This window comes from Lygodium microphyllum, chromosome 28, assembly GCF_053477565.2.
Source record: "Lygodium microphyllum isolate KBCC chromosome 28, Lygodium_microphyllum_v1.1.10, whole genome shotgun sequence".
NCBI classification, from domain to species: domain Eukaryota; kingdom Viridiplantae; phylum Streptophyta; class Polypodiopsida; order Schizaeales; family Lygodiaceae; genus Lygodium; species Lygodium microphyllum.
In genome coordinates, this window is record NC_141162.1 from 66,380,979 (window position 1) to 66,393,918 (window position 12,940).

Here is a 12,940-nt window from a genome sequence, read left to right on the forward strand (position 1 = left end):
AAAATTTGTCAATCACAACACAGGTAAAAGTTTAAAGAAGGGCCTATTTGGTAGTGCTTGAAGAACTTTTGCCTCCAAGTCTCATCATTTCCACAAGACTTGAAGATGTATTGGCACATTGTAACAATGGCAAGAGTATGGCTAATGGGTTTTTTTCCTCATCTATAACATCATCCAAGCATGCTTGCATGGCTCATTGGTCAACAACTCTCTGGTAATAAAGTCATTCTCCTCTAATTGTCCTATATTCAACATCATCAAAGCAAGTTTCTATCACTCCACTCTTTGGCAATTCCTATAATGAAGCTAGTGTCAAAAAACTAGCCCGCTTTAGACATCCATTCCTATTTTGAGTTTCAGTTGCTTTCAGTTGTTGCTGACACATAGCATGTCTTTGAAGGCATCCTAGTATGTTTCAAATACATTAGCATTTCAACATAATAGAACCTACTACTTTCAAAGCTTTAGTTGTGAAAAACTCTACCAATACAAGATGGACTAAAGAAGTCCAAAGAGAAGGTGCCCCTTGGGACAATAGCTTCATTTCTCAATAATTATGTCATTCATAAACCCGTGAACTATAAATCCTCCCAAAACATCAAGATTTTGTTTATGGATTAGACATTCACAAACAAATTATATGAATTGCGATCACAAGCTATTTGAATGTCCTGATAACTTTCACCATGTATATCCGCATTGAGGTAAAAGAGTATTTCTTTCACTCACTTGTATGCTTGCCATTCTTCAATTGCTTCAACTCCAAAAGCTGGATCACTTTGTTTGGAAAGTATAACCATAATTTTGAAAATTGTGCCATAAAGCATTCTCCATCCAAGTGTTGTTTTATTAACTGGCCAATCACAAAACATGATTAAGACAACATCCCCGTAAAACTTTCTCCATTTGAGCAAATTTCCAACTTCAAAGCCTACTGTTGAAGCTTCAACCACACCAAGGTGTGTGGAGGGGAGTGCCAGAGGCAAAAAGTCCCAATGTATTGCTTAATTTGTCAGAGCTTTCCCCCTATCAATTTCAAGTGTGAATATTCTTGGTTGGGTATACCCCAGTGAAACAAGATCTTGAAGCCAAGCCACAGTATAATCCACATCTTGAGTTGTCCAAAAACCTACTTGAGCCATAGAATAGCTTAGATCAACAACTCATTTAAAGAAGGTTTCCTTCTTTGATATCCAAGAGACCAAAAAGTCAACCAGTGTGTCAACGCTGTCATGTAATTCCTTCTCATCTTCACATAAATGTGGCTTCAAGGTATCTCGCTGGTCAATCGATGGTGGATATAGAGTCACATAACCCCCAATCTCCCATAAGAGTCTTTGCGCCCAATATCCCCTCATTATGTCTAAAACTCGAGGGTTTACTGATATAGGAAGCATGAGTGCCCAAAAAAGTGTGAGAATGGAACAAAGTATTGAAATGATTAGTGGGAGCCATCGTACCTGTCGAAGTACAACAAGAAGGGCACGTGTATGAAACTTGATATCAAACAACTCAGATTCTGAATTTTGAGTATTATAAAAAACAGCGTCAATGTCAAGGAACCCATTGGCTAATCCTTTCTGAATAAACTGTTTTCCACTTGGCACATGTCAATAACGAATCCTTGCATTTATGTTGCTTACAGATTCCAGAGGGAAGCCTCTAGGCCACACAGATCTCTGGCCAAAGTGAATGTAAGGGTTGACAATTGTTCTGTTATGAATCGACAAATACTGCAATATATTATTGCTCCTATTATTAGATAGCTCCAAGTCAAACTGGTTGCTCAGATCCCCCCTCTTACGAATGCATTCTCATCTACATCATAGATCACCTTTGCACCATGCTGGATTGCAGATAAATATCCAACAATCTTCCTCACATATGAAACATATGGAAGGTGGGCAAGGATCCTATACCCAAGAGTTGCTTACTGCTCAACTAACAAGAAAATGGCTCCTCTCACTTCCCAATCACTTGGTGTGTCTGTATCTCCAGTGCCAAAAACTTGCCATCCCTGCATTTTCACCATAGCCTGAACTTGCTCCCTGAAAGAGTCAGAGGCTGTTACCACAATCCATTTGTCTGCCTTGACAAAATGGAATCTCCCAGTGTCCACCACTTTATGCACCTTCTTGAAGTCTACTTCACGGTATGGATTCTTCTGGGCACTCTTTAGGCCTGAGTGGACTCAGAGGAGGGCCGAGGAGTTACCACGGTTGCGAATGACAATGAGGATGAGGACACTAAGAAGCACAAGACCCAAGATGACAAGCGTGGGTAGGTTGTCTGAAATGAACTCGGAGAGGGGGTGCGCTTCTAGCTGAGGCGGCCAGGGTCCATTCGGAGCTGAGATCTGAGGTAAGAAGCTTTGAAGTCAATGATCTTCACCGCGGAGGCATTCTTGTCGTCCTCATCTTTGTTGTGGGGTGGGGGTCTGCACCCTGCTTGTGGGTAGTGGCTGAATGCTGGAGCTTGGTTCGCTCCTGCTGGACGAGCATTGTGAGAGTGAGGATCAGATGCAGGGGGCACAGTGCTGGCTCATGATGCCCCACACACACACTCTCTCTCTCTCTCTTTCTCAATAGAGATGCACATGATCTTGTGCAATCACTAAGTATATACACGGCCACACTTGTACATCAGAAACCAACAAAGATCTGAGACATCAAAAACTCTGCCAATGCGTGTGTGTTTTGCTTGTTCTCCTGTCACCCGCAGGCTCCATCCCGATCAGGACGCATTGATGATGAGACCAGGACTGCTCTCAGTGGCACGTCGTTATCCTTTGTAGGTACCACTCTTCTCTCTCCCCCTCGACGTCAACATCAGCAGCGTTTCATCACAAGAAACTTTGATTATGTTGGCCCTTCGCTTCCTTGTTACCCAAACCAACATGAAATACTAACATACCCATTCCCTCAATCTTAGTACCTTTGATCACAAGGGCGCTCTATATGTTTATGAAATACAAACACCCATCCCCTCAATCTATCTCGATATCTTTGATCACAAGGGTGCTCCATCTCAAGGTTTATGACCTTTTTGCTTAAATTTTCTCTTGTGCGAGGGAATGGAAATGCAATGAGCTTTGCATTTGAAAATTGCAATTCCTTTAAGTGCTTTTTTTTTCGAAAAAATATGATTTGTATTAATAGAGATTTACATCATCAAGAAATATCCAATGGTTTTACCCCAAAACCATCACCCTAGCTCTTGGAGAGTAGCTTGAATGATATCTCAAACACTAGGAGCAAGGTGTTGTTTGCATAAGGCCTCGTATGGTTTGAAACAAGCACCTATGGCAAGATGCACACTCATTTGATTGCTCTTGGTTTTAGTCACTCACACTAAGAGCACTCTCTATGTCCACATAAATGCAAATGTTTTGTTGATTCTCATTATTTAGGTGGACAATATGTTATTGATTGGGCTCCATGAGATGTGTATTTCGGCCTTGAAGGTAAAATCACAACATTCATTTTATGTTACAAATCTTAGCCATCTGCATTATTAACTTGGTACACAATTCACTGCAGTAGGTGGGGGGCGGGGAGGGGGGGGGGGGGGGGGGGGGGGAGGGGAGGGGGATGGGTGTGCATGGGGCACTGCCTAAGGTTTTCAATAAGGCTAAGGTTTTGAAATACACATGGTCTAAACAAAAGTTGCACCTATGGGGCTCTATTTTGCTACATATGAATCATGTTTCTACGAAACCATGTGTGCTTCAAAATCACAGCTCTTACAATGTTCCAAAGCTTGAGGGTTTTGCCATCCAAGGCACCTTTGTCCTTGAAAAAGTGATAGACACATGCTAGTAGAAGCATTAATACATGCTTGGGAGACCCGATTTTTTGGTTCAGTCTACAATGTCTTTTCCATTGGGCATTGCCAAAACAAGTGTAGGATAGTTTTATGTCTCCCTAAAACAAACAAGGCATAGTACAGAAACTTTCTAAATTTGGCAAGTGCATCTTTCATCAGTAGCTTTCTAGCCAATATCTTCTAGATGAACACATTCAATTTAGTAGAGGGGTAACTTGCTAGACATCTAAGAGCCTGCTTTTTCTTCTTTAAGAGGTTTGTGGGTATATAAGTTCTTCTAGTTGTATTTTGACTTCAAGAATATTGCTTTGTCATTCCTCTCAAAACCCATCCCCTTCTTTATCTTAACAACCAACCTTCCCTTATGATTAAGCAAGTTGTGGAGAGCATCATCAGAGGTCTACAAAACATGAGGAGGCCATCCAAACGAGATCATCCATTCTCCTCTTCCATCATGATTGTCATCTCTTTTCTATACTTGATCTTAAGAGTATTCAAAAAAGAGAGGGATGGGGGTATCTCCCTCTATCAACCATCTTCCCTTTAATTGGATATTCAAACCTTCAATCTTATTTATCTCTTGAACTATAAGAAAATCTTCAATATGTTCTACTAGGGGCCACATGAGAATATCATCATGTAGCCTTCTAATCTGAGACCGGGTTGAAGAACTTGCCTTCAACCAACCTATGACAAAGCTTGTCTGGTTTACTCAATGAATTTATGTTTCTTTAGGAAGGATACCTTGAGTTGAAGTGGAGGTGATTTTGAAGACTACATTGATTGGATAGTGGTCAAAAGCCATGATAGCTCTCCATGATGAATCTTTGTGGCAACTATGACATGCAAAGCATTGCAAGAATGATTGATCGATTGCATGTAGTAATACATCAATAAACCATTTTGCCTACAAAGTGCATCCTAACTTTTCCTTTCTCCCAATAATAATTTATAAGATGCTACAATCTATCAGTGCTCCAACATGTCACATTCTAGGAGAGTACATGATGTGCTTCACACATAGACTTAAGGACAAACTCTTATTCCTTTAAGAGCTTCAAACCACATACATTTGTGACTACCTCTCACATATAACCTCAACTCATGCTCTACTAAAACCAATTACACCTACCTTTGCTATCCAAGAAATGATAAATGTAAATCAATATTGAGATGTACTGAGAAAGGACTTACCTCTTTGTTGTTGTGTAGCTCTTCAAGGCTTATTGTATGCTCCATGATCCACACATAGCTTCGTGAGTCATTTACATACTTGCCACTATAATGCAGAGAAGAGAATATGGACAAGAAGGGGAGAAGATGGGCAAGAAGAGCTTCACACTCCTCCCTCACTCACTCCCTCTCACTCAACCTCATGCTCACCCTTTACTTTACCTTTCACCAAGTTAGAGGGGATTGATAAGAATATAGAAGAATAGATAGAGCTTTACCTCTCAAGTCCCTCTCACTCTCACTCGCTCCCTCTGCTTCACACTCTCATAAGCAACAAAAAGAGAGGTAAGGAACTAGGACACATAAATATTCACACATATGAATGAGCTCCTCTAGTTTGTATGCATAGGGTTTTGAGTTTAAGATTCCCCCATAAGTTGGGCACCCTAGCCATCTTTTTGACCTTTAATTGGTCCTCTTTTGATTTATGTATACATATTAGGTTAATTGAACCAATCCCATCAAAAGTGAATAGAAGGCTAACACCCACAACCTCATCTACTTATGGCTTTTCCTATTGAACACAATGACATTTTACAATTTGCAAGAGAGTGATCCCAACTCTCAATAATATTTACAAAATAAAATTGCAACCTTAGGATATTTGGAATACATTAATGTTGCATCTTGCAAATATTGGTGCCCTAATTAATCTAATGCAATCCAAAAAAATAATTCATTCCAAAACAAATTTGGCCCATTATGCCTTTTCTCAACTTTGCATCCTTCTTCACTATTTGAGATTAACATTACCCCCTCCCAAATGAGTGACAATCCCATGGCACTCATCATCATGAAAAACGTGGAATGCTTGGGAGATCAAGGTCTTATTCTTAGAGGTATTGTAGTATTTTTTGATAAAGAATGTTGCATGGTACTTAGTGATCAGTGGTTGAAGTGGTGGTCAATGACAATGCTACTAATATTGAAGTGGTGCTTGGTGAAGATCTTATCATTGTTGATTTTTTACACTTAATGGGTGATTCTCTTGTTGTATAAACTTGACTAGTTACACTAGGGTTGGTTTGTAGGTCATAGAGGATGTGAAAACATCATTAAGGGATACATGACGGTTCAGGATTCTCTACATCTTTTGTCTTGCAATGGAAAACCTTGATTGCATTCTCTTCCTAGTGGAAGTGCTAGTCTTCTTTTTAGTGCACATAACATGATTTGGGAGATGGGTTAGAACTCCAAGCAAGCCTAGAGTGATGTCCCACTTGCAAGGACCGATACCATACATAGGTTGTTTATGTGAGTGCACGTGCGTATGTATGTAGTTACATAGCTAGAAGATAGCTTCACCAGCTCTTCATGGTGACATAGTTGATAAAGCAAGAGGACTTTATTGTCGAAGATGGGAACAATTATTAGTGCTTGAGGAAAAGGATGCTTGGGGAAGATTATGGAGACTCCAGTAGTAGGTTGGAGAAAGCATTATATCCAAGCTGAGTGATTTTGAAGGACAGGGTCTCCTCTGGTTGCAATACCATATGGCAACAGGAGATTTTGGTTTCTTTATCAAGTGCCTTTCTACCTTGATTCCATTGTTGCTATGATGGTAATGAGGTGAATAAGAAGTAGAGATAGAAAAGTGTAAGTGACTCAAGGATACATGTCTGTGAGTTGAGTCTTGCACTCAATGGACCCTGACCAAATGTGGGACAAGGGATAGGGGATTAGAGACAAAGCCCCAAGCTGAGTGATTTTAAAGGATAGGGTCTCCAAGGGTTGCAATAGCATGTGGCAATTAGAGATTTTGGTTTCTTTCAAGACTACCTTTCCGCCTTGCTTTCATTGTTGATGTAATGGCATTGAGGTGAATAAGAAGTAGAGAGAGAGAAGTGCAAGTAACTCAATGAGATAGGGGAGTTGAGGCATGGCTTGATGGGACCTAAGAAAATATGGGACAAGGACTAAGGGGTTAGAGACAAAGCTAATCGATTGAGGTCACCGAGCATACCTACCTTGGGGCCCCCTAAGTGTGGTGCAGTGTCTATGGGTGCATTTTTATTTTCTTTTGTCTTTTTTTCCCCTTTTAATAAATACACAAATAATTGTACAATGAGTCTTTAGCCTTGCATAGAGTGAATGGGAAATATTAGAGAATAAATGACTGATTAATATAGTAATCTCATCTTTTGTATGGGGTTTTAGCTTTACATAGAGTGAATGCAAGTATGCACTGGCTTGCCATGCACCATTTTACTAGCATATTCCCTAAAGGGCAATGCTAATAAAATTTCAAGGAGAGGGAACAACTATGGATGCTTTGCCTCACCCGAAAAAAGCACTTGTGTTGCCTATAATGCTCAAAATTCATATTGATGAAAAGCTATGATAGAATCCACCCCCCCCCCCCCCACCATGCTAGTTGTAAATATTTATCTCATGAGAACATATATGCCTTTAAGTATTGATTCCCCTCCCTGCATCTTCTCCCCACCCATCCCCGTTCCACCCCCTGCCTCCCTAAAAAAGTGTGCTTCTGGTAATTTTTGAATAAAAAGACCCCTAATGTAAATTTTCCATGATGTGTATTTATAAAACCCTTCTATTTTTTGGAAAACTGTAAGTCAACATAATAAAAATACCCTTTCTTTTGAACTCACATGGTATATTACATGTTCTATAAGGTGACCCCCTTGAGATTCTTGTGTGTGGCCAAAAGTAGCTCTCTTCTTCTTCTTCCTCTTCTTCTTGTTATTGCTTGCTTGAGCTTGTGCTTGAGAGAGTGTAACCTGCCCACCTATTGGCTATCTAAGCACATTTTAGTGGTCCATCGAGAAACGAATCTAAGCGTCACCGCCCGGTACTCCCATGGAATGTTCTGGGGTTTTTTGTCTAGGGTTTCCCGAGTCCACCTCGCAACGAAACATTCATGGCCAAACCCACTAGGATCGATGTGAAATCTGGGTTCCTAGTTGTCAAGGTCTCCTAACAGTATTCTAGCGTCAGGTTTTGGACATCCTACTTTACGTAGAGATACCCAATCTGAAGCAGATCCATACGGCACTTGGTTCAAAGAGAATGGAAAACGAGAGGGATGCGCCACTCAACCTCTCTGCCAGTAGGGCATAGTCCCATTTGGTCCCCTAAAACGGCATGAATTAGGTTCTAACTTAACAATACCTAAAGTCATCATCGATAAAACCTTGTGAGAAGCCTCCCAGTTCTCTGGGACCACCCAACTGTAGGACGGACCCGTCGGGGATTCTATCCAACTGCTCCCCTTGATAGCTTTAGTTTTCTAATTAGGTCCTACCATATTTATGTGCGACATTTAAAATCAGCTTCATTAATTAAGCTTTTTAGAAAACATGGTTCGTTCGCGTAATTTATATCACATACACGAAAACGAAAAAAGCAGTCCTTTGACAAACAAGTTCCTTAAGTTATCTTCAAGTTAATCTTTGTCTCCTACCCATACATGAGAATTATGTGTCCCTTCTGTCCAACAGAAGTACCCGGTCCAAATCACATGGCACCAAAGTTTCCATCCTTTATCTAGAATAGGATCTTCCAATGCCTCTAAACGTTGGGCTCACAGTAGTCTACAACTCCGTTTTGGACCCGGCAAGGGGTGTCCAGAGCTCCACTAACCCCAAGCGACCTAGGAATGAGACACAACTTTAGTGGTTGGCCTTTTCACCACTCAACCTTCGGCCCGTGAATCGAGCAATGCCCTCTTGGGGTAATCCGTGGTGCGATCTTGGAGATGATCCACCCGCGCAAAATATCATTCCTTAATTAATCCATTTAGGAATCAAGCACAATCAAGGCAATCATCCTAATATCATCTTCTAGGAAAACATTCCATTATTCCCATGGCAACTTGTCATTACAAACCCCTGACATCCATTTTCCATCAACACAAGCCTTGGAATATTTATCCAAATCACAATGCAACAATCAATTGATTGAAAGAAAAACATTTAGGGTGTTGTTCAATCAACCCACAAAACTAATGTCATGATTATGCCATTCATAACCCTTGACCGATTCCTCCTTATAATTGCTCTATCAATAAAAAAGCCATATGCAACTAGGTGCAATTAACTTCCCTTGATACATGCACTTTGCAAACTCCCTCTTCCGAATATGTGAGAAGAGGTTTATCCCTTCCCATGACCTATTTTCGTATGTCATAGCATGGCACCTAAGGTATCTCATGCAAGCATCAAAACAAGCATCTATCAATTTAAAAATACATTACTTATGATATGAATCGCAGTTGGATTGATAGTGATGCCTTTGCCTGAAGCTTCATTACTGGTTGTAGGATTGTCATCCGTACACGACATTCTTCGCTTGGAGTCCATCATTCGCAAGTATACTTAAGAGATTAAGAAGGCAGAATAGATTCGAGATGGGAGAGGGTAAGAGAAGATGGTTAAGTCGAGGATCGAAATAGAGGGAATTTGTGCAGCCTCTCAGGGTAACTCCTCTCTCTCTCTCTCTCTCTCTCTCTCTCTCTCTCTCTCTCTCTCTCTCTCTCTCTCTCTCTCTCTCTCTCTCTCTCTCTCTCTCTCAATCTCAATCTCTTGGAGGGGGTATCCTCCTCTCTACCTCTCTCTCGCAGCCTTTCGAGGTCTTCTTATGCTCTCCTGTGCCTCCCCATGCCTCATATTTATAATGAATTAGAGAGGAGGGGATAAGGCTGAGAACAAGAGTGGAGGGGCTCTTGGAAGACTCGGTGATCTGATGCTCAGATCATAAATTTGACGGTTGCATTAGCTCCAAACAAGGGGTAAAAATCCAAGACACTTAGTTAGAAAGCTCTCAGTTCACTCCTTTTCTCTGTTCGAAGTGCTATCTATTGCCTGTAGATTGCAATCACGGTGCGCGCGATTTTTCCAATCACTTTTTTTTATTGTTATTTTTGTGAAATCTCCAAAACTAACTAAAACATCACTTGTCTTTTCTTTTAAATGACTTTCAATTCTATCTTTTTAGGATATTATTTGAAGTATCTAGAATATGCTAGTTTTTTCCAAAATCTAATATTTTTTTGGCCATCCAAACTATACACATTAATACTAGTGATTAATATAGCTCAAAAGTCTTGTTCACATTGTATCTTCCATATAGTCCTTGTCAATTCGAGAAAAATATCAGATTTACAACTCTCAGTTTTTAAAAAATATATTTTTAATTAAATAAAAATTAGTAGCTTTTAACGTTAGTTAGTTTTTACCTTAGTTAATCTTTAGCTAGTGATCTTACTAACTTATTAACTAACTAACTAACTTTTGAACTAGCCAACTAACTTTTATTACATGGAAATATTACAGAGAGGGAGTGTGAGAGTGTGAGGGAGTGAGCGTGTGAGGATGAGGGACCATGGTGGAGAAGCTCTCCATCTTCTCTCATCTTCTTCTCTTCTCTTCTCTTCTCTTGCTCGCGACAATGGATTCTGAAGCATGGAGCTTGAGGATCGAGCTCACTTGAAGCTTGCACTTGGATCGTGGAGCTACTGGAGTGCTAGGGAGAGGAGGAAACTCGATCAAGCATAGAGATAAGCTCACTAAACTGATAAAGAGAGATAGCACGTCGATTATATGAGAGGTAGACATTAGTGCTTGGCTTGGAACGCTTGAATAATAAGCGGTCCATGGGTCTTGGCGGTTGAGCTTGTGCTCATCTCTACAGAGGGGAAGGAGTAGAGATAGAGGGAGAGAGGCAAGATAAGGGGGGGCAAACGATCTTAGAATTACGATCTGACTAGATTGCATCTTTCTGGTGTCAAAACCTATCTCCCTAGCCTTTGCCACATTATTTTTAGCTTTCAAATTTAGTAGCTGCTTCATAAACACCAAACATTGCGGCCATTAAATGGGGGTCAAATAGACTCCAATTGACAAATGGATACTTGCTTTGGATTCCTGGTATCGAAATGCATCTAGAAAAACTTTAGCTCCTTGATTTGGAACCATTTCATTTTGCACCAAAATTTCGTATTTTATATCTCTCGGGTCTTTTTGCACTTAAATCTTGGCTTTAAAATCCGCTCTCATGGGTGACCATGGGATAGGGAGACTCAACCCATCGAATCCATGAATTGTTCTACACAAATGGAAACTATAAAGAGCATCAAATTGCTACAAACAAAATACACAACAAAACACAAACATAGCTCTCACCCTACCCCCTTGACAAAATCAAAGCATGAAGTCCACAAGAGATAGGCTAAGCCTAATCTGACAAAGATCCAGAGCTAGTCCCTAACCAACTATTCCAACACAAACTTGCTAAAGAGAACTATCAAAGGAGTCATCCTAAGCAGTGGACCTATCAACCTAACCTAAGACAACTAGACTAGGAACTCTTATTAGGCGAGGAATCCTATAGCTTGGTCTATATATTTTTCAATTTGGGGCCACATTTTATGAAGGGAGCTAAGTATGTTGTGACCCAAGGAGAATAGGGTATTGGCCTTAGGTCCTATCTCAATACCCAAGAACCTACCAAGCTCTCACAAAAAGGGAAGACTAAATCCTTTTCTTCTTTTGCTCTCTTTTATTTTTACTCCAAGCATCCTTATTTATTTTTTCGACTAAATATCACCCCTAGGAAGACAAGGCATTGGTCCAGGGTCTACAGTCCTCGGTCTAACTTGTCCCCATGAACCTACTAGCCCGTCGCAAGGCAATGATTATCCACTCTTGGAAATTTTTTTTATTTTCTTAGTTCAGGGGGTTAGTACCCCTTTTTACACACCTATGTATCTTGTATATAGGTTTTTCAGAAATGTTCATTATTTGCTTTCTTTCTTTTATTTGGCGAGCTTCTCTAGCTACCTCACAACTAACAAGGATTCTTAGAAACAAGTACCTAGCAAGGTATCAAAATAGGATCACTAGGACTACTCTCAAAAATAGCTCTTTGAGTGCCAGACAATGTCTTTTACAGGAGGCAGACAACTGCTCAAACCTTCCCAAACACATATAATCTAACCCTAGGACTTCATGCCTTGAATGCTAGTCCCCCACAAAAGAAAAATTTTCCGTATACATATACACAAGAAGCTTTTGCACATCACAAGTGTCTCTCTCCAGGTATTTTGTCGAATCTATTTAGTGTAGCATTAAAACAAAAATCCATTAATCGTACATGCACCAAACAAACAAATGGCCCTCTTGACCTAATGGAATAAACCATTTTATTGCAAAATAAATGGCCCTCTTGGCCTAACAAAATTAACCAATAAAGCACACTATTCAGTATCTTTATGTTGAAAATAAAGCGTGGGCCCCATAGAAGTGATATTGAAGCACAAAACTAGATCAAAGGGATAGCTGCTCACATCTTGAACTAAAAGCATCAAATTATTAGCTAAATCCCCTGTATAAATAGCAAGGGATGTCCTACGAATATGCCATTCAATGATCTGATGCATCCATGATAGAATAGGAAGATAGTCAATCGCAACCTAGCTCATAACCCATACTAACCATCAACGGCCAAAATAGGACATGTCAGCAAGCAATCCCCATAGTAGCCTTGGATTAACATCATAAGACAATTATAAAATCCCCCCATGGCCACAGTTAAGAAAGATGTCTTCAACAAAGGCCTACTTAGCCAAGGAATCTACAAAGCAATTCCACTGTCATGGACTCAATTCGTAAGTCACTACCTCAAATATCACTAAGATATCCAAGGTTGCACGATGGTACATTCTTAGAATGGAATCTCTAACACTATATGTCCCATTCATTTGGTTGATCACTAACAACGAGTCACCTTTCACCAAACTGGTGAATACCACCACATCGAGCTAGATTTAACCCCATAATAACAAGGATTAGAAGGGGTTCATCAAGCCTTTGCAAATATGCATACAAGATTACAAGGGAATATACAATCTTTGATAGAAAAG

At 40.2% G+C, this 12,940-nt stretch overlaps 1 pseudogene; it reads right to left on the reverse strand.

Moving 5' to 3' along the window:
* Positions 1-649: 649 nt before the first annotated feature.
* Positions 650-12,940, reverse strand: part of LOC148011555 (putative glycosyltransferase STELLO1 pseudogene) — a 36,521-nt pseudogene continuing 24,230 nt past the window's right edge.